Below are 26800 nucleotides of genomic sequence, written 5' to 3' on the forward strand. Positions count from 1 at the left end.
TTGATTGTGACACGCACGACAACTATAGAAAGCCCATCCAGACTAAGTAAATTTATTTTTTCTATAAAGGAGATGAAATGCCAACTCCATTAAGTAGCTCATATTTTCCTTATTTTTCAACAGATTTATGGCGGACGACCAATATAATATCCATCCGCATCGCGATTTCACGCCATGAGTTGCGCGAGAGTGTGGAGCTGCTGTGCATCTTATCAGCTGCCAGAGGATAAGTCTCCGCTCACGTCATGCTCGCCTGGTACTTTCGACGCATTAGCTAGATCGATTGATATTTTCCACGCTTCCTAGTTGGGGTAAAAACGTAGCTTTGCTGATATTGTCAAAATCTAAGAAAATGAAATCGCTCTCGATATGAAGCAAACGTGTGTGTGAGAATACATCCATTAATTGGGTGGGTTAATGTTGCTACATTAAAACCAGTGTCGACTTAGACCCACATTAACATTAATCCAGTAAAATCGTTCCAGTGGCGATACTTTGGCTTTGGGCTTAAAACCACTAAATTTCATAATACCTTATTCACTAATACCCCTAATTTTCAAATTACCATGGGATCATAATACCTGAAATGCCAAATTGTCTCTTGTATTAACATGAACAAAAATCATTATGACTTTGATTTTAAATGTCATATTCTCTAAATACCTAAAGATTGAAATGCACAATTCATTCAAATGCCGAATGACAGAAATGACAAAATATTAAAACAACTCAAACCGAAAACACCCAAAAGGCAAAATGCCTATTTTTTTTTTCACTAGGGTTTTTGAGAAATTTGATGTTGATTATTGACTTTATATAGTTCCTGTTCAACATACAAATTTAGGTAAGTATTTTAACTTTTAGTTGTTTTAAGCATACCTATGTTGTTGTTTAGGTATTATGAGACTAAGGTTTTTTGAAATTCAGCCATATTAAGATTCCGGTGTTAAGTATAAGAAGACAAAAAATTAGGCATTCTGCACTTTAGGAAAGGATTTGAGATCTGGGAATATTGATAAAAAGGTAAAATGCAATTTAGAAGTTACAAGCCCAAAGCATAAGTACTTTGCGGGGTTACAATCCTGACGAGTTACACGAGATCGATTGAGCACCGCAGTTCATATTAAGTACTGGAATGATTTTACTGAAATAATGTGAAATGAAAGTGAACAAGGTCTTAAATATTCATTGTGAAAAAACGATTCATAATTCATCATTCTCATCATTAAACGTTTCTTCAAATAATAATTTAAATAGGAGTTAATCATGACTTAAATATCACTAATTAATATATTAACTATACGAATAGGTTGCTCACTCTACTCATGACCACGGCTAGATAGTTTCAGTTAGGTACTTTAGGAACTAGGCTGTATACCGCTGGCAGGTGGTAAAACTGACCACCTGGCAGGTTAGACTAACCTAGTTTTATATAAAGAGATATTTTTTTTTTTCAATTAATTATATTTTATTTTAAAACTTGGTAGTACTTATAAATAGATTTACATAAATGGTTCCAGCCGCTTAGGCTATCGGGAGCGATCTGCCCTCCGGCATGTATACCGCTGTCAATCTGTTTTAAAGTTATATTCTAGAAACACAATATAAAAAAACCTATCTCTTTATATAAAACTAGGTTAGTCTAACCTGCCAGGTGGTCAGTTTTACCACCTGCCAGCGGTATACAGCCTAGTTCCTACAGTACAGTCAGCTGCATTAATATCTGCCACAGCGGAGCGTGCAAAAATATCTGACACGTCCTAGCCTAGCCTTCTTGTGTCAGATATTGGTGCTGGTGAACTGTACATCGCGATTAAGTCCCGCCTTTGCTGTTAGCATTGCCATTGCTTTTTAAGCTGTTCTATTTTTTAATATTATTTTAAGAATTTGAATTGTAACAGCCGTTACGCTGCCCAAACTTTACAAGCTTTCCTTCGAACCGTAGTTTTTAAATTCAACGTAAGCTCAGTGCTGCTGCTGAAGCCTCCCTGCACCCCTGCGCTGATCTGAAGGCTAAGTACGACACCAGAGGTAAGAGTTAACAGTGATTCCGGAGGAGCTGAAGACTTCGAGCCAACGGTGCCCGTTACCGACGCCCTAAGATCCTGCCCTGCAGCAGACGAGGAGTTCTCAGGTGAGAGCTTCCTACAGCAGCTATTCTTTCGCGTGCTTTTTCATTTTATTTATTAATTTGTCGCGGGACGCCATATTTTGCTTCCGGCACGTTCCTTCACCATCCCGACTTTCCTCTCGTTGCTCTTTCGAAATTTCTATACAGTCCACTTCCCCTTTCTCGCACATTTTTTGGCTTAGCCATTGCTTCGCAAATCGCGAAAATTTAAACATTGCTTCAAATAACATTATTGGTATTTATTATTTAGCGAACCACACAACCAGATCGGATCAAGACGAAGTACGAAAAAACCTGAAATTTTGATCGGCAAACAGAGTTAGGACCCACATGAATCATGAACGCCGGCACAACAGATGACCGCAAGCCGTTTATAAACTACAAAATAAATATAAAAGTCTGTGATCGGTCAATGAAACTCACCTTATTTCTACTTATACTAGTATTAAAGCACATCACTAACCACGTTGTCAATAAAACATTTTACAGAGATCCCAGGGATGGTGTTATGCACGCGGCCGGCGGCGCGGCGGCGCTGCGGGCACTGCCGCGCGCGGTCCGCGCAAGCCGGAGGGAACCAGCTAAGGTCAAGTTCAAGCAGGAGATGTGCACTTTGTGCAAGATACCATTACGTACAGTCAAACAAACTAAGTCATGTACCAAGGTGGAACCTTTAAATAATCAATTTCAGCATGATCTCCTTGACAGAAGTATGGGATGTCAACGTGACAGTAGTAGCACAAAGGCTCCCTGGTATATGATTCAGTTTGTTCCACGTACAATAAAATGATTCACTGCGATAATTTGTCGCTGAACGCCGAATCGAGGAAGCGACAAGGATACCTAGTTACCTTTTTTTATTTAAAAACTAAAATCAAATAAATAAAAGCAAAGGACCTAGTGTCTTTGGTTCTTAAGTCAACTCTACAGCAAAAAAATTTTTTTTTCTTAAAAATACTTAGATCTCTTTAGGTCACAGGTTGTGAATTTGCATACTTCTTTAAAGTGTTTGTCTAACCGTGGAATCTTAAGTTTCTGTAAACATGGGCGTGTCTAGGAAAGTGCTTAATATTTTAGGCACTCCTTAAAAATGTGCTTTCAAACCAATAGCTACCACTTAGTGGCCTTTCATCTAAATTAAATTTGAATTTCTAATGCTAAGAACATTCCCGAAGTGAAAAATGCAAGTTCGCCATGATGATTTTAATCACAACACACATACTACAAATGTTATTTGAAAACTCATTAAATTCTTTAAAAATTGGTTCTCTTCAACATTGCGTGGCCACAGCATCTGTGGTACATGAATCAATCTCGCGTTCCTCCCTCTTCGTCGCTCTCACCCCTTTCTCCACTAGTGTGAGAGGGACGCTGCGTATTCTCACGGCGCAAGTCACCCCTGGTATAGGCGATTCATTATTTCGGTACAATCAATATTACATAACAAACATGTGATAAGATGATCACATGTGTTCAGTTCAGTGAGATGACGTTTTATTGAGGGTAGCTCTCATGGCCCTATGTCCGCCTGGTTAAGTCATTGACCGAGGTGCAAGTCTATATTTGCTTTTTTTAGGGTTCTGTGCCTTTTTAAAGGTCGGGTCTAGACCCCGTTACAGTATATACCCGGTTTCAGAATAGGAAGGAAGAACTCATCTTTTCCCGAGGGTGTCGTAAAAAGTGACTTAGAGATTTGATGTGAGAGTGGGCAGAAGTAGCTGTTGCCGACCATGAACTTCGGATTCCAGTACTGCAATGTGGAAAGCAAGGGGACATCAACCTCAACCGACGACCACTCTGTCAAGAGTGACGATGAAGAGAGCTCTTATAGAATAATGGAATACTTACTCACTTGGTTGTCGTCTGCCGGTCGTTGCCGGTGTCGGTGTGACTATGAAGAGCAATAACCAAACCCGCTCAGATTATGAGTATTTTATGTGTTTTATTTAATTCTAAATGACCGCTGCACTGGTTGCTCTAACCCTTCTAAATTACCTAGCCAACAATAAAAATACTGTCATTTATATCGGAAAATACACATAAATTATAGGGACACAATAGCGAAACCCCAAATATTGTCGTCCTTGTAACAGTATCCCGGCGATGGCGTATAAATCTATCCAGGGGAATACTGATCCCACGGTGATATCGGGGGTGAATGCGCCTGATTTAACTATCCACTCAAGTATGCGGAGGATCAAACTGTGTTGCCGTAAAATGTGTCGGAGTAATGGGATTCCGGCAGTTGGTAAATATATTTTATGGCGGGTTGTTCTCGGCGTTGGCAGGCTTGACGTGTGGGGTAAAGCGAGATAGGTTTTTGGGAAAAGTACTTTCCGGTTTACAATGAGCAATACAGATTTTATTGCGACTATATTAAATGACTAAATCAGGTCCCACCAGTTAATTAAAATATGCTATTAAAACTCTTTAGAATAGAAACTACATATAGACCATCGTACATCGCACATTAAGTCAGTCAGATCAGTGTTTTTTTCTTTTTATTACAAGATCCATTTATGTGATTCCATTGTGGAATCGATAAAAGAAAATGTTTAAGTAAGTACCTATTTTTGATTTAAATACATAACATATCAACATTTTCAATTTTTGCTTGTCCTTATTAATTCGATAAGATGATTCGACGTTCATAATATCATAACTAAACAACAACATAAAATGTATAATTTAAAAAAGTGTATATTGGAAAGATTTGTATTAGGTACAGTCGAGTTCATGAACTTGTGAGCAAAACTTTGATCAAAAATATCTGAACACGCTTCTACGCCGTTAACAATAGAGTCGTGTTCGGATATTTTTGATCAATTTTTTTTCTCATAAGTTTATGAACTCGACTGTACTTAAACGGCATAAAGTTTAAGGATGTCAAATGAGCAACTGGTAACACTAAACACTATGATTAAACATCAGGGGATTACGTTCGATCGTGTCCAAAAGCCGAGGGAGGTAATGTTACCGGGCCCGCTTCTCATACGAATACGCTCATTAGAGCGTGGAGCATTTTATCGCATTACTGTCACACTTGCTTTCAGTTATAAAACTTTACTGCATTCAACATCTTAATATTTACTGTCACGCGACGATTGAAGCTGTGATTAAATTAGAAAATATGTTTAGAAATGTTTAAATGTAGAGCAATGAGCAAAAATAAAAACTCTACAGATACTTACTATCCTATTATTGACCACCATTGCGCGCCCTGTAATAGGACCTTTAAGACTAAGTTTGGCTTTGCCAGCCATATTCGGGCACATAATAAACAAGCCTAAAGGTTCGCCTTTGTCGGACACGACACGGAGGACATCATCATCCTATTATTTCTGTTCTAGTTAATATCAAAAACAGCTAAATATTGTGTTCGTCTGTTTTGCTTGTATGTTGTTGTGGAAGTGCTGAACCAATTTCAAAAATTCTTTCACTAATTGAAAGTTACCTAATCCCAGATTAACATTAACTCACCTTTCTCATCCCGGGAAAATGCGAAAATACCGCAAGACGCAGACAAAGTTAGTAATTTTTTTATGTATAATTAGAGTATGAAACAACTCGCATAATAAAAATGTATACTTTTGGGGATTAAAGTAACTTATCTTCATTATGAAACAGTCACTATAAAACTAAGCTGCTTTATCTCAATGGAGATGAGTGAGAGAAGAGCTAATAATCGATACACTCGCATTTGCAGTGCAGACGGACGGTTCGCAACTGCACAGGAAGTGCGGATACCCACGCGCAACATGTTATAGTTACCCCACCTTTTTGCTCGGTGTTTATAGTTTAAGCCTGTCCAGGACACGACGCGGTTCCCACAGCATCGGCGCCGGCGCAGGCAATTAATCCCACTGCGGTGACATCATCTTGATAGCGATAACAATATCATTCGAGCAAATTGAAGACAATCTACGATAGTGTGATTCGTTTGTTGAATTAGATGATGGTATACAGATCTCGTTCGATTTAAAGATCACAAGCCTCCTTACGAAAGATAGTGTGAATGTTGGTTGAAATGGCGTATTTTTATTGAAATCTATGTCGTTGAGTTTCTTGACGGATTTTTCTCAACAGAGATTTTTCCGAAACGGTGGTAACTTTTTTTTTCATTCATTTCATTGGCGCCTAAAGATATTTGACTTTGAGTTTGACTTGAGCTAAGCCACGGATTCACGATGGATGCATGCCGCTTCCAACCGAAGCAACTGGAGGTCCACGGGGGAGGTCTATGTCCAACGTAGACGGCCAACTGCCAACTGCTGATATTATTTGTGAATTTTGTGAGTTTGCTCCTAGTTTTCTGCGTTTAGGGATTAATAATAATTTAGTTTCCAACCGAAAATAAAAGTTAGCCATACCATAACATCCCATATAATTCCGTACCTTCTCGTATCACCCCTTCTAGCGGCCATGACGATGTTTTAAAACTATTCTATGTCTCATTCTTAGTCAGTACGACTTGCAACCTCTAGTACTTATTGCAACAATCGTGTGAGACATTGATAGTGTAACTATCAACTGTTCAACTAACTCACAACAGCGGGTCATTTGTAAATAGCAGACGGTCGGCGCCAACAATAACACCGGCCACCGGCGCGTTGCGCAAAGGATGTCCAAAACTACTGTGACCCACGTTGCGACGGAATCTAGATCGGTTTTGTTGTTGTAATTACTATTGTAGAAAGAGAAAAACCGGCGATGAAAGAAAGAATCACATGACAAAGGTGACAACGCGGGAAACGCCCATGTCCCGAAATGGTCCCAAATCAGCAAACCGCTGGTCTTAGAGCGGCGCTGATCTTCCTTTGGGACCATCTAGCATCAGAGTCATCATGGTTATGTATGTCTGCTCTGGTGATCTGGTTGGCGATGGGCCAGAACTAATAGCAATGTAGTGGAACATCAACAATCAGATTACTTATATAGTTACCGTACATAAAAGTAACCGGTGAAACAGCTACACATGAATCAACTTCACCGCTGAACCAGCGCAAAACTAACCCGGTGTCTATAATCGTCCTCATCTAGAGCTAAGTAAATACTTAGATTAGATGAAAGCGACTTCCACACAAATGCGCAGGATGCGGTGGATATTCGCCGCCATTAAATTGAAACTGGGAGGGGTTCGTCTAGACATGCGTTTGTCGGCGCTGCACCTCCGAATGCACCACTCCTGTCTGCGACACTTTCCGTTTACGCTATTTAGCGAGTTTATTAACACCTACTGTGTGTTATTGTTATAACAAGCCCATGTCTATAAAATGGAGAAGAATTTGGACTTTAATTTCGATGGTTCAAGACTGTCGATGTAAGTCCTTTTGCTTTTGGGAAGCCTTAAAGAATATCGATGCTTTATTGTATGGAATGGGTTTCAATGAGTTAAGTATAGCTAGAAATCTCATTTTTGCAATGACACCGTGCATCAACGATAGATGCTCTCACAGCCTGCGTGCTCCGTAGCGATTATCGCTCTAAGTTATTGCTTCTGGCAATTTAACGGCAATCACTGTTTGTGTTTACGTAGCATTAGCATCAGCGCAGTGTTTGAAGCGGCCATCTTTGATCCTCGCGTCGGAAGTGCCGAGTGACGTCCCGGCTATTTCGACGCCGCACTAAAGGATGCGTTCCTTATAATTATAAATATGGCTGCGTTCGGTCGGGGCTATTTCGGGGCATAAATATTGCGTGCTTTGATGTCATAGAGATTGATGCAACACCCTTTATGGACGCAGATGAAAGTCGACTTATAAGGACTTATGGCGGCATTGTTGTTGGGGGAAAAACGTTGGGTATATAAGCAGCGGCGCAAGAAAATCGATGCTTTGACATTTCACAATTGGTTTAAATCCACGCACGCACATAATGTCACATGCCAAATGTCGCTTGCTCAACATTATTTGCCCAAATATGGCAGTTGGCAGCTCTATTGTATTATAATCGCGTCAAGTAAATACCCAATTAACGTTAATAACATTCCTTAACCTCAATACATGTATGTATTGAACTCTGTTGTTTTTGTAGCACAGCGGATACTGTACTGCGTGTGTTTGTTCAAGTGTCCATCCGGGCTTTTCACCCACCATGACATATACACTGAAAAATTCCGTACAAATACTACAAATAGCAATGATACCTACGTCATCGCGTCATAATTGAATTTATCGATTCCGTCAAATGGAAAAAATTGCTAAAAACATGTCGTAATCCTGTAACACCTGTACAAAGATCAATAATCTCTTTTGCCACGCTACATGTAACGTAAACTTAATCTATGACAAATCATCACAACTATTTAACATTCTTTTGATTAATCATCCTCGTAATTTTCCAGAACGAAAACATCTTTTAGGGTTTACCCATTTTACGGCATCAAAACATGGAAAAATTCCTTTTCAATCAAGCCGTGTCTCGAAAGCAGTTCAGTTTTCATTAGCAAGCCAAGACCCCACAGCCTGCCACTTAGATATACACAGGCACGCTCAGACGCCCTCGCAAAGATGCCCCCACTTTGCATTGTGTTTGCGTTGTGCCAGACGGCTTGTCCCGACGGCTACCAGGAACACAGAAAACGAGGGCTTCCGCGACGTGAATCGAATGTTAACCACATTTACCTATGGAATTAAATGCAGTGTAAAACCTAGACTTCACGGGAAAATTAAACTTGGACTAAGATGGGTATATTATATCTCAAATCGTGACATTTTTATTTCGTGTTTTCGTCTGAAACCATGATCAGTAAAAATGGTAGTTACTCATTACCCCAAATAGAAAGACGGTTCACCCCCTACAAAAACACTAAACATGGAAACCTAACAAACCAAAACATGAAAACAATAAACTCAGTTTAAGAAGTGTATGGAACTATCAAGTACCTACCCGGGGTAACAAAGATCTATAGATCTAGATTTAATGTTTCCAGCAAGCGGCCATTAGTGGCAAGGTTTCGACCAATACATTATTATTAATTAAATTACTTTTATATTTTAACCAGTGACCTTCAACACAGCGGAGGCGAGCTAATAACAATTAATTTGCCCAATTTCGCTCCAACATATAGACGTTCTCGGTAAAATTTCACAATCGATACAATTTTATTTCGCGTGGCAAAGTTCAAATTGATATGTTCATATTAACCCTGAAACGATTCGAAAGCCCAACAGACTCCGCTAGTTATTATGAAGCCTCACAAAAACTATTCAACAATTAACTCACTAAGTTTTAATTAAAAACCTTTAAGTAATTTCGAGAGTTCCTATAGTAATCACGAGAGCCAGAAAAGCGAATAGGTTGCCAGGATATGCAACCATAAATAAACTAATCAGAATAAACCATAAGAAAAAAAAACAGAGAATCTAATAAAAGTATTAAGACGATAGATTGGCTTCGTCAATCCCTGTGTCCCATATCGAAATGTAAGAATTTTAATGGTCAAAGAAACGAATTTTATAGTCAATGCTTAACATACAATACTATTAACATTGAGAAGTAAATCTCTCAATCGTTCAATGCTAAGAAAGCAATTTGTATAACACAGAGATCATAAGTTAAATGTCCAGAGCACTTACGTCCGCAGTTGACAGACAGACTCGCAAGATTACTATTCCCAGAAGCTGCATTAAACTACCAGATATTTATAGTTCCCTGCAGGGCTACTACGAAACTCGAAACTCGAAGTTCGTATCGTGCCGTCCCTCTCGCTCTCGTATTAAATTATAAGTGTCAGAGGGACCGCACGACACGAACGTAGTTTAAAGTTTCGTAGTAGCCCTGCAGGTACTTTTTTATGTAGACATGTCAATCTGGCTTAAAATTATCTTCTGTTAAACTTTAGATTTATTAAGGCAATCCTGATTTATGGATTACTTTACTTAGTTTACCTGACCTGACGCAACTTGTTCACCCTTTTAAGTCTTAATGGCTTAGGCCCACGAGTTTTTTTTGTCGGCACTCCAAAGTGATCAAGTGACAAGAGCTCTCGGCCATTTTCCAATAAAGCGAGCAACGATATAATTGCGGCCGGATGCGGGTGTCCCTTACGAGGGCCATCAATGCCTCGGCTTCCCTTTCAATCAACCCCAAGTACCCCAACCACTTATTTGGCTAAAACTGTAGCAGTTATTTGTTCATGATCACGTCTAGTTCCTGTCATCCTGGTACATTTAACTGCGCAGCGGCATCCTTGCACACAGTTTACTTATCGAATTTCAAAAGTCCATTAGAATCAAATATCAAGTGTTACTAAAAAATAACAACTCCCATTTTGACGTCTATTTGTGTGCATTCGGAGAAAGTCGATTTTGTTCACGGTCGGTTCTTCCAGAGAGGAAGCGGTAACCGCCGGCCGGGGCTATAAATATGAGCCACCTGGAGGAGCAGGCGCAGGCGCAGTGACAAACGGGACATATTTTAGTTACCTATTCATTTCGCACCGCGGCTTTGCTTGACTAATTGCCCACGACCATAATTTAAACTAGAGCTGTTGAAACACGTACAGCGGAACTCGTTCGTGCATTAGTGAAATTTTATGAACTGCATAATATAATAAGGACTCGTAAACGTCGCGATATTGGTCAAAATATTAAGCAAATTACTTTTGGGGAGTAATCAAATTACAGAAAACAAAATGAGAGGCTTTCTCTTACCGTTACAAACAGATAAAGCAAGGAAACGGTAAGTGCGATAAATTGAGACTTCGATAGTCCGCGCCGCGCGGTGTCGCTCCCCGTTATTAAAATACGCGGCTCTTGTAATTCGCACGTTATTGCAATAATATCGCGTCGCGAGAAAGACAGTACGACTCGTCTGACCCGCTCTCGTCACTCCAGGGATGCAGCGGTCACCAGGATTATCAAACAGGATGCCAAGACATTTTTTAGGGTTTCCACAGAAATTTACACTGGACAGCAGCAGAGCAGCACTTAAATGAAGCCCTTCATGTTATGCTGTTTTTAAAAAAGGTCATCCTTTATTTAACTCAAAATCACTTCAATAGCCGGTATTTGTAACATCTCATCAACATCATTTATTTACATTTACTTACCACCATTTACCAATTCTGTCTTCGATTCGATTTTGAATTGATCTTGAGTCTTAATTCGAATTTGAATTCCTAATCACGAAAGTATGAACGTTGTCCAAAAAATTCCCCCAAACCATCTGAAAAGTTGTTTGTCCATCCGGCATTGAACTACAGCTCTAAGGCTGTCATGAGTTTGCCTAATATTAGTATCGGGCAACCCTCGGCTCACGCAACCAGCGCAAGCTACTGCGCAAGTTTTTCCACCGGCAGTCACGGCGCAACCTGTTAGCAGCAGCAACCAGGAAACGCAGCAGCTGGTTCCGAATCGCACCTGTCTCGTTCAGAGCTCTTATCTAAACTTATCTTGAACATTACAGCCTTGAGTGGTGTATGAAGAAGTTGAAATTCTGGTTAGTTAGGTGATTTCAAAAGCATGCATAGCATACACACTGTTTTATTACATGAGTAATATTCGTAATAAAATTACGAGTAGTAACTTCATTTGAAAATAAACAGAACAAGTAAGCTGATACCCGAAGGGAAAGCGGATAGACAGACAATCAATAGTGTATGTGATATCATGTGGTTTATGTCCACACCACCGAAACCATATCATACTCAGCACTCGAGGCGCGGTCTCACTGCAGTTTCATTAATCCATTAAAAAACCATTCTACGTTCACTCCACACGTCGAACACTTAATCACTGCGTGTGACTGTATTAACTTGATTGAAATATCAACAGTTTTAAGAGGTGTTACGTTTTATGAGCATGAGTCACACAGAGCACGAGAAGAAAATGCATCTTCGATTACAAAGTAAAATATAATTTACTTAGTCAGTCTATGATATTTTGGGTGTTGCACATCGTGATAATATAACATCGTACATTCAAAGCTCAACATTATACTCGTACCTACTATATGAAATGTGCGTGTTTTTATGGCGAAGAAAGTAAAGATCTATATCAGAATCATAACAGTGTACATTTCCGGCAAACAGCTCGCAACTTACCATTTAAATGTAAATATGTGCTGTATGCTCCGTAACAGTATAAAAATGACTACAGCCGTTGCTTTAATCGGTTTCGACACAAATTCAATTAATACCACTTGTCTCAAATTTACAAAGCGCACGCCATACTTCATGTTGCGTCGTCTTACGAAACTGGCAACAATTGAACTCATTTTTATTAAACGCAGAAATACTGATCGATCTAAAAAGCAAAGTAAGGTTTGCGGCGGGGTTTGTTCGCGGTCAGTTTTATGATGGCGTTTCGAGAGGTAAATTTAAGTTTGTTTTACTTTGTAAAGGGAGACAATGGGTTGCGTGATGCGGGGGCGCGCGTGGGCCCGAAGAAGACATTATGGTGCTATCGCATTTCGCTCGCCGCGTCGTGGTCGTGTCGTGAGCGTGAGCGATGCTGCGCCGGCGCGGATTAGCGTAACGACGTGATTGAGATACTATCGTGAATAAATGAGCTCTTGTTTACACTGCGATAATGAGCCGACCATTGATATGCGATGATTAAGTGTGTTTACATCAACGAGCATTTCGTTATGTCGAGCGTTTACATAACTTTGTCGTTAAACAAAACGACTAAGTAATTTATAGTAAAAATGCTTATGTTTGTGAGCGTAACTTTACTCTTTTATGCTATAATTAAAGAGATTTCAATGATATTTGGCACACATAGTTTAATAATTGTTGTCCCCAAAAAAAGTAGGTAAGTACACATATTAACTGCGAGATGAAATGAATTAAAATAAAATTATGCTGAACTACCTATCGCCCAGTGCAATGGTAAGATAGCAAGAATAGATGAGATAATCAGAGATTAGCTGACCATTCGTTTTGACAAGCACAAGAAATCCGTTTACCAGGAAACCAAAGTATATTTTACAGCTACGATTGCAACTACCTAGGTAGTTATAATAACTCAAGTGTTGCACCCGTCACATTATGCAGTTGCAAAAAGAAATATCTGCGAATAGGAATGCGCGACGAATGGATGAAAGCGCCGTTGATCCACTGCAACAGCAGGCATGTGCTAAGTTATCTAACGAGCACATCGACCTTAAACATTGCTTATCAAGTGTGTTAATAATGCACATGTGATATTTACGTACTGAGAACGGGACTTATCGCGTCGAGCAAACCGGGAGCGTGTGAAAAGGTCATCGTCAGTACGGTATTGGACAAGTCTTGAATTTGCCATATCCTATATTATATCGAATCGACGGTTGAAAGGACAAATTGACTAAGCGACATTTTTTTTAAGATAGTGAGTTATATTACATATGTTCGGAATCAGTAAATTTTCGCTGTCATTTTAGCAGTCTTAAAATTTTGACAAAAATGTCGCTTAGTCAATTTCACCTTTCAACCGTCGATAGGTATGTATATGAAAATAAAAATATACAATAATATAATAATAAATAATAATATTTACATACAAGGCAGGCTTTATTTATGTGTAAAGGAAGCTTAATTTTTTTTTTATTACGAGATGGAAGATGATCAGCTTTGACCTACCTACAAGTTTAGAAAAAGATAATGTGCTTCTTTCCCTGTCTGCCTACCCTTTACTGAAAAAGCCTGAACCTCTGATATGAAATACGAGTGAGCCTCACTTTCGATTAGTTTCGATAATAAAAAATCTGTTCTAATTATATTTAAGTATAATGGTTTCTCAAGGTGATTACTTTAAGCTTGATATTTGATTGAGTGATGATTAATTAAATACTTTTGTCATTGTTTTCAAGTTAAGTACCAGGTACCTATTTCATTTTTGTTCGATCACAAATATGGGATGTTATGATTGTGTTACAGCGTTTACTCGTCTCATCTTATCATCAACAAATTTAATAAAGAGAATGTGTTAACATTATTTATTATTAAATGCGTCACGCGTCCTTTTACACTTTCACACAAATCTTATCGATATAAATCCCAATTACATTGGTAATCCGATAAAGTGGCGACAACAAAGTACCAGAGCATCATATCATTAGGGAGTTATCAGTTATCGACGATTGCCGGGTTACCTACGCTATCAATTTGTGCTATTTGATTCAGTCGCTAGGTACATATTATATTAAACAATAGACTACTGATGCTAATCAAAACATTGCGATTAAACGCGAGTTTGTTCCAGATAATGGCATTTTACCACTTCAAGTGCAATTTCTTACTAAATAATATCCATTTCCAATATAATACAGCCCGCCGTAACAAAGCCTCACAAAAACGATGCAACTAACGAGATTTCTATCCGATGTGTTTACGAGCAGTAAACCATCTTCACGACCACTCGTGTGGTGTGGAACAGCAATAATAAAATTGTCTATAAACGGACGATGTAGGCCGAAATGCACAAATATAGACGCGCCAGGCGAGGCTTGTGAAACACGCTCCTTGCGCGCACCAATAGGTAGGTACCCGACCCGCGTACACCCCAAAACAAGACTACTTAATTCATGTCCATTTATTAGAAATACCTCGACAAGTAAAATACGAAGTACATGTCATGATAAATGAGAGCATTTTATTGTCCAAAACAAAAGCTATTTTAGTTACAGAAAATAATCTTAAAATAAACACGTAGGCACATACGTCAATATTGTTACAAATACAATCTCTCCGAGAGCCGCGATAACCTCAGAGGTCACGGTAACGAAAGTTATTAATTTAGCCCTTTGTGTTGTATGCGCTCCTGGTACCCCCACGCTCTGACAATGCCCAAACTCGCCTTCAAACAAGAACTATTGTTTAACAAAATGTTAGAGATTCATTATTTACAAACCACGTACGTTTAAACTACACATGATATACATTGAACTCTATTAATAGTGCGTATTGTTTAGCCAGACAAACGGACGCGTCACCTACACTGACCTAAATCTAGTAATATCCACAAGACAATGAGCGGACGATGAACTGACTCCGCGTTAGATTTTCTTAAGCACTGCCGCAGTGGGCTTTATTGAACAAGATTGGCATCAATGAAGGGAAACAGTGAACTGGGTAGGTGACTCAAGTCAGGTCAAGACAAAGCAGATAACCAGAATACACAAAAAATATTTATTCAAGGAAATCAATTATAGCTTGGCGGGAGTGGTAAATAAAGGATGGCATTAGAATGCGCGTAACACTTTTATAACAATATCCGGCGCGCTACGTGTCCCAAATTAATGATATACGTCTTCCAAGTGATCCATGCTAACGGGTAGAGGAACATCAGAACGTCTTACTTCCTCTGTAACTCTTGCAAACGTGACAAATGACTATTATAAATTAAAATTCTCAACCAGAAATAACTGCTTATTGAGCTGGATTATCGACAAATTATGGATGTTTTAAGAGAACCGGATTGTTCATCAAAATAAATATTATCTGTTATGTCACCGTCGACTCCCACGCATCGCGATCAACATTGCGCGACCCAATCACAGCTTCAATGCCGCTGCGATTAGCGCTTGCCCTGTACACTTGTACAGTACAGAACAGACCCTATACTACGAACTGCAAAATTCGAACTTCGAATCTTGCCGTCCCGCTGACGCTTATATTATTTAATATGAGAGTGAGAGGGACGGTACTATACGAACTTCGATTTTCGAATTTCGTAGTAGTCCCCTGCTCCGAAGCCCATTACACAGCGCCGGAAGCCGCCACAGCTATTATACCAATCACATCAAATCACATGCGACGACGCGTAAACATGTGATTCCAGCCAGTTACCATCGCCATAAACAACACTGGCTTTCGAACGATCCACAGACATCACTGACGTGCAGAATATCTGTTTCGACGGGCCACCCAATACGATTAATAAACCTACGGCTGATTTAATATCAGAATTTACGACACACTTATTCTGCAGTCTGTGGCGGTTCTGCCTATAAGGAATGCACTTTGGTTAAAATGTTTGACGCAACGATCCTAGTTAAAGCCTTTAACATTTAATGTTTTTAGTCCATGTGGATGTAAGTTCGTAGGACCAAATATGTAAAGGGCAAAGCAATATAACCCATCAGGTCGCAATTTCACTAAACTTTTTCAAACATTTAACCGACAGTGGAAAACAATACCACCAGTCTTCAATTTATTTTGAGTGAGAGGCTCTTCATAATTCATCCTATCATTCATTCATTCATTAATTTATTTTAATTTTAAATTTATGTAACATTCGTTAGACTGCTGGTGGTGAGTGGTGAGTATTGGGTCGAATAGTTTGCTAAAGGGATAAAGAAGACCTTTGCGGACAAAGCAGTCAGTATTAACAAATTTGTGGTTTCCTCAAGTTATAATGAATAATCATAAATTTAATTGATGTGATGACGCAACAGATATAATTATTGTTCTATTCTGTTGTATGTAACAGCCACATGCAACGCTGCCGTCTGCCGTTCGGCGCCGATAGCGCGGGTCACCATCACCACGCCGCTGCACTATCAGCTAAGAGGCTCAGCCATAACTTGTAACTATCACACAGTTTGTCAGATATTGATTTGCCGCTACACATTTACAACCACGGGCCACGATTATTTTTGATCTAAGTATTTGTGTATGCAGGGACATTTTGAAGATACGCGTATGTTTCAGTTGAAAAAATGATAAAACTACCAAGAATCATTAAAGATTGACTATAGAAACGAAGATAAAGCGCGCTCAGCTCAAACGTCACTAGAATTTACTGCCGCCGCCAACCCATTCCGAATTATGGATCCTGGCACGAACAGCGCAAGGCAAGCAAATAAACATGAAAATTCCAATTTGCTCGACATGCAAAAAGACAAACAACATAGGGCCGGAGACCTTCGATTATTAAATGCCGACAGATCGCTTGCAGTCCCGACAGAATTAAAATTGTACTCGCAAAAACAACTTGTCTGCAATTAAGGAGCAAAAACTGGCTCGTGGCGAGCGAGTCGTCCGGCAATACGCGACCACGGCCTGCTTCGCGAACATACTTTGTGTTAAAAGCTTTAGCAAACTAGCCATTGGACGTGACTTCGTCTGCAAAGAATTCGTTTATCGTTATTTTGCGGATGTATTTTATGAGGTGATTCAGGTTATAAACGAGTTATAGTTCATCAATGTGCGTTTAATACTTTGCTTGAAAGAGTAACAAATATATCCATACTATAACCGTTCTCAAAACTTTCGCATTTCTGGTACTTATTGAAAAGATTTAACTACCCCAATCAAAAATTCAAATAAATAAAGCAAATGTTCATTATTTTATTCAAAAACTAGCCATATAATACTAATAACACAAATTTGGGTTTACAACTACTAGCAGTATCAAGGCTTTAATTGTGATGTTTTATGATTTTACCTCATTACAGAATTAAAGATCATCTAAACTGTAACTAAACAAGGTTGTTTGGTATTGGTACTATACGCAAACTAAAATTCGTGGTTTTTACTGGTAGATGTTTACGTCATCAGATTTTAACCATAGCAGACTCGTGTCGTGATACCGCTCCAGTGCCAGCTAGATAGCATTGAAGAAATTAATCTGTTTGATTGGACGCAGATTGATCGCTCGTCGAAGTCGTCGAACGCGTGTCGTTAAACAAACATGGCGACCGGTCGCGTCGCGTGAGTGTGAGTACAGCACTGTGACTTACCCGTTTATGCAACGAAAACTTATGAAATCTTTTTTTTCTAAATATAAGTAAAAAAAAAAGTAAACTATCTTCATAGAGTAATGATAAGAAGATAAGTATTTATATTTGTCATAGGTGGAAATAAAGCTTGCATACTTACTCGTATCGTACAAGCATGGGTTAATTTGTATGGGAAGTGCCTACCCCTGATTTTTACGTTAAGGTTCAACGTCAACATAAACAAAACATGGAAGACTAATAAATACAAGTTCATGTGTTCTCTCCATTTCTGATGCAGAAAATGACAAAAAAATGTTTAGCATTAAGTAGATCTTCTATAGGTAATGACAGATTATACAGTCGCCCATATTACCTTTCTGAGGGATTGGCTGACCAACAAAAATCTTTGACACTAGCAACTTGCGCAGCCCGAGGAACGCGGGGTAGGACGTGTTTAGCGCGTAATTGGCGTAATTAACGACGCGTGCGACTGTGGACTAATCGCAATCGTTTCGTAAACAAGGTTTTACAATACAATGTGAGTGTGAATTTGACCGCGATGGAGGTGTGGATGGGATATTTACTATTCTTTTATGCTCTATTTGTGAAACCAAGATACTAAAAATGACGTTTCATGTGTTACTGGTTTTTTACATCCCATAAATAGTGATGTGCCACAACCGGTAATCACCGAAAAGTTTCGGTAAGTACCTATGTTATACGTAAAAAATGTTAAGATATGAACGGATCTGCGACGTATACTAACGTAGGGCACTTACAACATTCTAAAAAAGGTACAATGGATCTAATAAAAATGCCACCGTTTGGGAGATATTTCAACTTTTGTAGATGTTGTATTTAAATTTCATTTTGATTCTAAGCAAATTCTATCTTAAAGCTCAATGCTTATGGAAAGCTTATTTCCACTTTTCTTTTCAACATCTCTGACGTCGGTTAATAAACCGGCCAAGTGCGAGTCGAACTCGCACACGAAGGGTTCCGTACCATTATCTATAAAACATTAGATATTAGCAAAAAAACACGTTTGGGTATGGGCCCCCTTAAATTTATTTTAATTTAATTGTTTATTTTTAAAGTGAATATACGACTAGGTAAATATTCTATGAATATTTCAACCGTCTACCTGTTGCCGTTATTATATCGAGCAAAAACGCCTAAAAATCGCGTTTGTTGTATGGGAGCCCCCCTTAAATATTTATTTATTTTATTCTGTTTAGTATTTGTTGTTATAGCGGCAACAGAAATGCATAATCTGTGAAAATCTTAACTGTCTAGCTAACACGGTTCATGAGATACAGCCTGGTGACAGCGGGACGGACAGCGTAGTCTAATAGGGTCCCGTTTATACATTTTGGGTACGGAACCCTAAAGACAAGGATGTTATTATCATCATTATCATCATCATAATCATCATCCCAGCCTATATACCTCCCAATGCTGAGCACAGGGGCTCCTCTCTGAATGAGAGGGCTTGGGCCGCAGCCGCAGTTCCCACGCGGGCCCAGCGCGGATTGGAAGGATGTGATCAGTCTCTTACGTTTTCTATCTGTTTGCTATCTTATTAAACTTATTTAGAGTTTTTCAAGTGTCTCTATTGATTTTGTCAGTCGGGGTAGGTCGGGGTCATAAACAAAAAGAATCCTACCAAAGTACCAAACCAATACTACCAATTACCATTACCAATCAACAGACTGCTAACTTAACGCCAGTGCCGGATTAAGACTATTTGAATTTGATGCCTTAAGCAATCCACGCCAATAACTTATTATCGATCTTTAAAAAACAATGTATTTATTAAGATTTATTATTTTACCTTTTATGTGCTAGCATTTTTTTTGGTGCGGTGTGGTCTAGTGCCCACCCCAGGATGTTGGGCTACCGATTCAGAATTCTGTATTACTGATTGATATCTTCACACAAAAATCCAGGCCAGCCCCCCCCCCCCCCCTGAAAAATAAGTAAAATAACCCTAGATACGTTAATGATTCCCTAAGCAATTGCTTAATTTGCTTATGGACTAATCCGGCACTGCTTTACCTAAATATTGTAGTACTTATAATACCCATAACACAAGCTTTGCTAAGCTTACTTTGGGACTAGGTCAATTGGTGTGAATTGTCCCGTGATATTTATTTATTTATAATATTGTATAATTTGTAAATTAGTCTGTTTACTTACATTTAGGACTTCCATATTCCATATTTATATATATTTAGGATTCCAATAGAGTTTGTAATTTCAACAAATGAACTGTGAACATCCTAAATTTAATCGAAGTAATAAAAAAAATACTTAATGCATTATATTGTCTAGCGTTAATTAAATTAATTATCTTGAAATGAAACACTAAAACGAGTATTCATAAAAATAAAAACTTTTACCACAGCAAAACCTGGCAGTTCCTGCGGCTTCCAAAACCTGTCGCCTGCATGCGCGTGCGCCGATACTCCGTCTGTCCATCACTATCATCGGTCAGCTGTCGCATGCCGTGTTGTGACAGATCTCGCTTATCACCTATTGTTCCTAAGAATGCCAAGTATTCGAGGTGAACTCTTGTTAAGTACTTTGGTAATTAAGTTGGTTAATGAGAATGTTGGTCAAATTGCGGAAAGTCGAAATACTGGCCTAGGATTAATTAGCTGATTGTTAGTTAATTAACTATATGTATCTAGCTTAATTACTAACACTAATGACAGAATAATTCATTTGTTTTTGTTTTTGGTCAATACACGTAGGTATTTAGGATTTAGATGTGGCGGATGCACTTAAAATTTTAACTTGGATGTAGGGTAGGTTGCTTATTTAGTTCACGACTTTGTAGGTAGCTCTAGTCTAGTACCTAGTATTTATAAATAAATTTACCAGCCATTTAAAAAACATAGGGTTAAATAAAACATTAATAAATTAAAACATTATTAAGAATGGATCTGACCAACGGAGCTAACTAAACTCACTGAACCAAAGCTGGAGGCCTAGGTACTTATGTCCAACAGTGGACGTCCTACGGCAGGTACGATGATGATGATGATCAAGTAAAGAACAATAGGAACCCACTTAAAATTAAAGTGCATAAAAACAAACGCATCACTTATCAAAAACAATTGACAGCCGGCGTTCGCAAACAAAAAATAACAAACCGGCGACCGCGTAGTCCGCGAATGCGAAAAAAGAAAACAAAACTCACCAAAATATTATGAACACGAAACTCCATGCATCACTGCAGGTCCACTAGCACTCTCACTCACTGTCGAATTAAAGTAAAACTTGGTTACCGCGATGTATTTTATTTTCGTAACGTTGTGCGCGTGCGTCTACTACGGACCGTGCGATATGACTGGCTGGCTGGCTGGCGCTTCGCAAGCAAGCAGTTGGTTGGAGTTTGGAGTTAACTTGACTGACGCTCGGTTTGTGTACTCGGCTCGCGTATTCCACGCTCGGGTTCCTCCGCGCAATAGTACATAGTACTCTATTGTCATTTTTCGCAAACTCAGCGTTAAGAATGTATTAGCTAATATTTTTATTTAACGTTGAATACCTGTGATGCGATAGAAATGAGTTCAGCCGAAACGAAGTGACCGACCACTTACAAAATTTCGATTTTCACGCCAATGCAGCTATGAGTCAATTGGAGTGTTGGCATCACTGTGATAAAAACCAGCCAAGAGCATGTCGGACACGCCCGAAATAGAGTTCCGTGGCCATTACAATTTCGAATTTTAGGTATATTTTATACCTTACGCTGCTATTTACTCTTAAACTACTAATAATTCCTAAGAAAACTTAACCGTTATAGTTTCCCCTGTAAGTTTGATATACTTACTACCATCCTGAACTTTTTCAAATTTGTCCACCAACCGGTTTAGATTTTTTGGGGGTTTGACGCTCGATTTTAATGAAAAAAACAAACCACAAAATCGAAACCTATCCAACGATACCCCAAACTACAAGGTTCGATGAGAAAAAGAAAATCACCCCCACTTTACGTCTATGGGAGGTACTTACTCTAAAAAAATATTTTTTGTTTTTTTTTATATTCGTGCATATTTACAGCTTTCTAGCAATGATAGTCCCTGAGCAAAGCCGTGGACGGACAGACAGACATACAGACAGACATGGCGAAACTATAAGGGTTCCGTTTTTGCCATTTTGGCTCTGGAACCCTAAAAATCATCTTTGACAAATCGCACCTTGAAAATTAAACTGAAATAAGTAATTTGAAATTTTCTCATCTTAAAATTCAACCAGATTGTGTTTTATTTAAAATTCATTTTGGAAATATGAATATTTTGAATTGTTTCACTATAATTTTAAAAGGTGTGAAAGACCTACAGTAGATTCATTTCGACAAACCTATATATTGAGAAGAATCCGCCACGAAACTCATCAACGAGGTTTCTTTTTTGTTCAAGATATTTTTGTATACTACCTAACCTACGTACTATATTACTTATTCTGTGATAGGTACTACCTGTTTTTTATTAACTTCATCTCGTATTTTTTCTTTCAGATCTTGCAAGATAATTTTGATCCGGTTCTAGAAGTCGAATTGACGTCAAACTTGGTATGCATGCGCCGGCTGCAGTGGCGTGTCGTGAACATATTCGTTAGGTGGGCATAGAGATGTGCGAGGTAGAATGTCTCTGGCTACCCGTACTACCTAAGTACTTACCTAACACTTCGCAACAACCTTTATCATGATTACCTACTTGTTGTAAAATAGTTGTAATAATTAGGCAATCCGGTGGGAATCGAATTGTTACGGCGCCACGCCACTTTTATAATGGTATACAATACAGGGTGTAACATTTAGATCGGGGGTTCCCTTTATCTTGCATAATATCGAATCTCCGAAATACACTTCGCATAACAGGTACTTATCTCATATTTTTTTAACCGAGTGATACTTTTGCATAATCATAACTTTGCATAATTATCAGTTCGAATAATAGTCATTTCTCAGAATATTAAATAGCAGAACACTCTTATCGCCGAATATACTTCTGCAGAATATTAAATAGCAGAATATTAGTATCGACGATTTTTATATGGCATAATGGCATAGCAAAATAATAGTTTGGACTAAGTATTATATTTTCACGGAATTTTAAATAGCGCTGACTTTAACATGGCGATACCAATGTTCTGCTATTTAATATTCTGCAGAAGTATATTCGGGGATAAGTGTGTTCTGCTATTTAATATTCTGAAAAAAGACTATTATTCGAACTGATAATTATGCAAATTTATGAATATGCAAAAGTATCATCCGGCTAAAAAAAAATATGAGATACCTGTTATGCGAAGTGTATTTCGGAGAATCGATATTATGCAAGATAAAAGGAACCGGCGTAAACTGCTTCAACTTTGCCCTCTGGCCCCAACATTGCCTGATTTGATTTAGAGTCGAAAACTTGGTTTTAAACTTTTATCTACACGGATTATAAAAGTTTAAAAACCTAAAGGGTGCTAAGGTATCGACTAAATCAAATCAGGCAATGTTGGGGCCAGAGGGCAAAGTTGAAGCAGTTTACGGAACCCGAATATAATGCATTGTATTGTATTGTATTTCATATTTCTTAATAATCTAAGCTTTATTTTTCAAATCATCCGGGTTCAATTCCCGAGCTGAGTAGGTTGGTATAACTTTATTTTTACCCGACTGCGAAGAAGGAGGGTTATTTAATGTTTGAATTCAGTTTTGCTTGTTACTCAAATCGATGATGGTTTCTAAAAGGTTTCTAAGAACAGATCTTCGTATGGCTTATATTTTCAGACTTTCTCATACTCATCGACCTGAATGTTACAACCTGTATAAAAAAACATTCAATGACATCATGCGTATTGATTGTATTGGCATGCCTCCTTAGAAATAGTAACTTGAAGCTCATTGTAATTAAATAGCAATGAATGAATATAAACTTAACAGGTACAACATTGTTCTAAAACTTCAACAGACGTGTTGTGGGAGTCGAGCGCGTCTCAAAACACAGCCGTAGAAACAGCCGCTCTGCAGAATATTGTTACAAACGATTAATAGAAATCTGCTTTTATAATGAAGACTTTGTGTCGATTCTCGGAGCTGTTTCTATTAATCGTGTTTAGTCTAACTAAAGGCACGACTTGAACAGAGCAATGGAATACGCTTCCTCGAAACACGTTGGTTAAATGCGGCTAAGGCATGCACTACGGCTAAACCGCCGCGGTTTTTAACCGCGCGACTTGGTGAATCAAGTAAACTAATGCAAGCGGCCGCACTGGCTGTTTTATGTTTAAATTGAAAATACAAACTGAAATATAGATGCACAGAAGAACCAGAAAAATAAAACCAGCACTGGGAATCGAACCCAGGTCCTCGGCATTCCGTGCCACGTGCTATACCGCTACACCACTGCTGGACAACGGTACAGACACGAATTTCCCCTATGCACCACGTATCTCAGCTTGTTTGTTTCTTATTTAGCCACTTAAGCAGTGACGCTAGCGACATTCATACCGTAGCCCTCATCGAGAAACTTTCGGCACTCCATTCATCCATCGGAACTAACCGCTCACCCGGACAAGAGATATCGTTATTAAGCAATCAAATTAAGATTGTTTTTTTATGTTTACTTGATTTAAAAGAGACGCGGTTTAAAACCGCGGCGGTTTAGCCGTAGTGCGGCCTCGGCCTAAATGTCCTTTTGTTAATAGTTAATCCCCGACCCAGAAGTTATTTATTTTTGGTCAAATAGGAACTGCGTCGTTGGTTTGGTAAAACTTGACGATAATCTGATGAAGTGATATTTACATCGTAGGCTATGAAGGATATAACGCTCCCATTTGACATGGTACCGCTCATCTGGCATAATCTGTTTGACCGAAACGCACTTAGTACACGACGAAAAAATCCCATGAACTTTGAAGCAAAATAATTAACTCGCATAAAATGCACTTCGCATAAAACTAATTTCACATAATTTTGCATAACGAAACAATTGCACTTTTTTCCAAGAATAACCTCATACGGAAACGAATTAGGCAGGTACCTACTATACTAAAGTAGGTTAGGTTAGAACTGTGACGTCACAAGAAACGAGCGCAGGAACCAGGCACCAGTAAAATAGGTTACAAGGTGCTAGGCCCAACATGAAAAGAAAGAGTTTAACCCGAAATTTCGGCAATGTGATAATTATATCAAACGATTCTATGCGATACCTGATTATTCCAAAAAAGGTAGAACCATAACATTCCGGCAATTCTTGCAACTAATAAAAGAACTCTCAGTCATTTCATGGTACATGGAAACTGAAAGACTCGCCATTGCACAAAGGATGACGCGCGTGCGCCGCAGTCGCGTGGGAAAGGAAGTGATGTTGACTTTGGCTTTGGCCGTGCATTGCTTGTTGACGTTCTGCCGTCGCTGGAGACGTTCCCGGAGAGACGCTGCCGCTACTGACGTGGTCTCCTGGAACTTAGTGAGTTGTTTTAACTTTGTACATCCTATTAATTTTTAACCCCCGACGCAAAAAAGAAGTGTTAGGGCCCTCGCCCGCGGCGACTTTTTGTAGCGATGCTGTCGCGCGTTTTGTAAATGCTCGACAGCATCGCTACTAGCGCGCGTTAGTCGCATTGGCATCGCGACTGTATCGATGCAAACGCGCGACGGTTTTGGACGACATCTTGGAGAGAACGGGGGGAGGGTGTGAAGGGAGGGAGGGTGAAGCGCGACAGTAGCGCGTTTGCATCGCGACAGAATCGTGGTTATGTGCGCGAGGGTACACAGCTAGCGACCGCATCGCGACTATGCGAACGCGCGAGAGCATCGCTACTGCATCGCTACATAAAGTCGCCGTGGGCGAGCGGCCTTAGGTCTATAAGTTTGATGCCAATATCGATACCTCTCAATTCTCTCAAACGGATGGACGATTCTATGTGATTCTTTGCGTGAAAGGGTGTGATGGAATTATGCTGCGGTGTTCCTTATTTATGTGTTTCATTAAATCGTTCGTTTTTGATACAAATAGAATAATAATGACATGACACGGGTAATGAATGACAATGTCAGTGATTTTTGAACTTTCCTAAATTGGGTTTTTCTTCGATTCCTCAAATGGTACTTTTTAAAGGTACTTACCTACTTGTCGTCCGCAGCGTCAAGCATTTTACCATTGGGATCGTCGTCATATCTAACTTTTATATAGGTACTCCTGGGCACGGTCTCCCAGAATCAGAAGCAGCAGTCAAAGTTTAATATTAAATATTTGCATCTTATCACTGAACCCTACAGGTTTCAGGACACCATAAGTCCAAAATCATTACCGCACCTTCAGAATTAAACTGGCTCAATTCGAAATTATTTTCATTTCAATAGTAAATTTCGTACCAAAACAACAAGGTATACTTACTTAGTTTAAAAACAGGCCAAGTGCGAGTCGGACTCGCGCACCGAGGGTTCCGTACAAATATTTTTATTATATGATGTAACTAAACATTTATGCTTTTCGCAATTTTTCCCTTACCTGTGCTATAAGTTACTTCGTACCAAATTTCAAGATTTGAGTTCACGCGAAGTACTCTTATCTTTTGGTTGCGTTGGCTTAGAAGTTTGTTTTTTTCACAGCTCCAAGGAAAGAAATAAGAAGAAAGAAAGAAAGAAAGAAAGGTTTATTTTGGTCCAAGGGACAGTAGACCGGAGTGTTTGATATGAATTTCAGCTTGATACCTCCACGTGTTCCTGAGAAAAAGGGTCTTAACAGATAGACAGACAGACGGACAACAAAGTGATCCTATAAGGGTTCCGTTTTTTCTTTTTTCCTTTTGAGGTACGGAACCCTAAAAATGAAGTTATGTCGAATTAAGTCAGTTTAATTGTGAAGGTGCGTGCAGGCGTGGCAAGACTAGCGCGGTCCCTTTGTCGGCGGCGGCATGCACTCCGGCACTCCGGCGCACCTCATGCAGATTGCCTGTAAATCGCATTCGCGCTGCATGCCGCCACCAGGCGATGAATCTACCAGGGCATCA

General features: G+C 39.1%; 1 pseudogene; it reads right to left on the reverse strand.

Moving 5' to 3' along the window:
* The window catches only part of LOC141435497 (uncharacterized), a 90198-nt pseudogene extending 69033 nt beyond the window's left edge, over positions 1 to 21165 (reverse strand).
* Between the last annotated feature and the right edge of the window lie 5635 nt (positions 21166 to 26800).

The sequence above is a fragment of the Choristoneura fumiferana genome, chromosome 15 (assembly GCF_025370935.1).
Source record: "Choristoneura fumiferana chromosome 15, NRCan_CFum_1, whole genome shotgun sequence".
NCBI classification, from domain to species: domain Eukaryota; kingdom Metazoa; phylum Arthropoda; class Insecta; order Lepidoptera; family Tortricidae; genus Choristoneura; species Choristoneura fumiferana.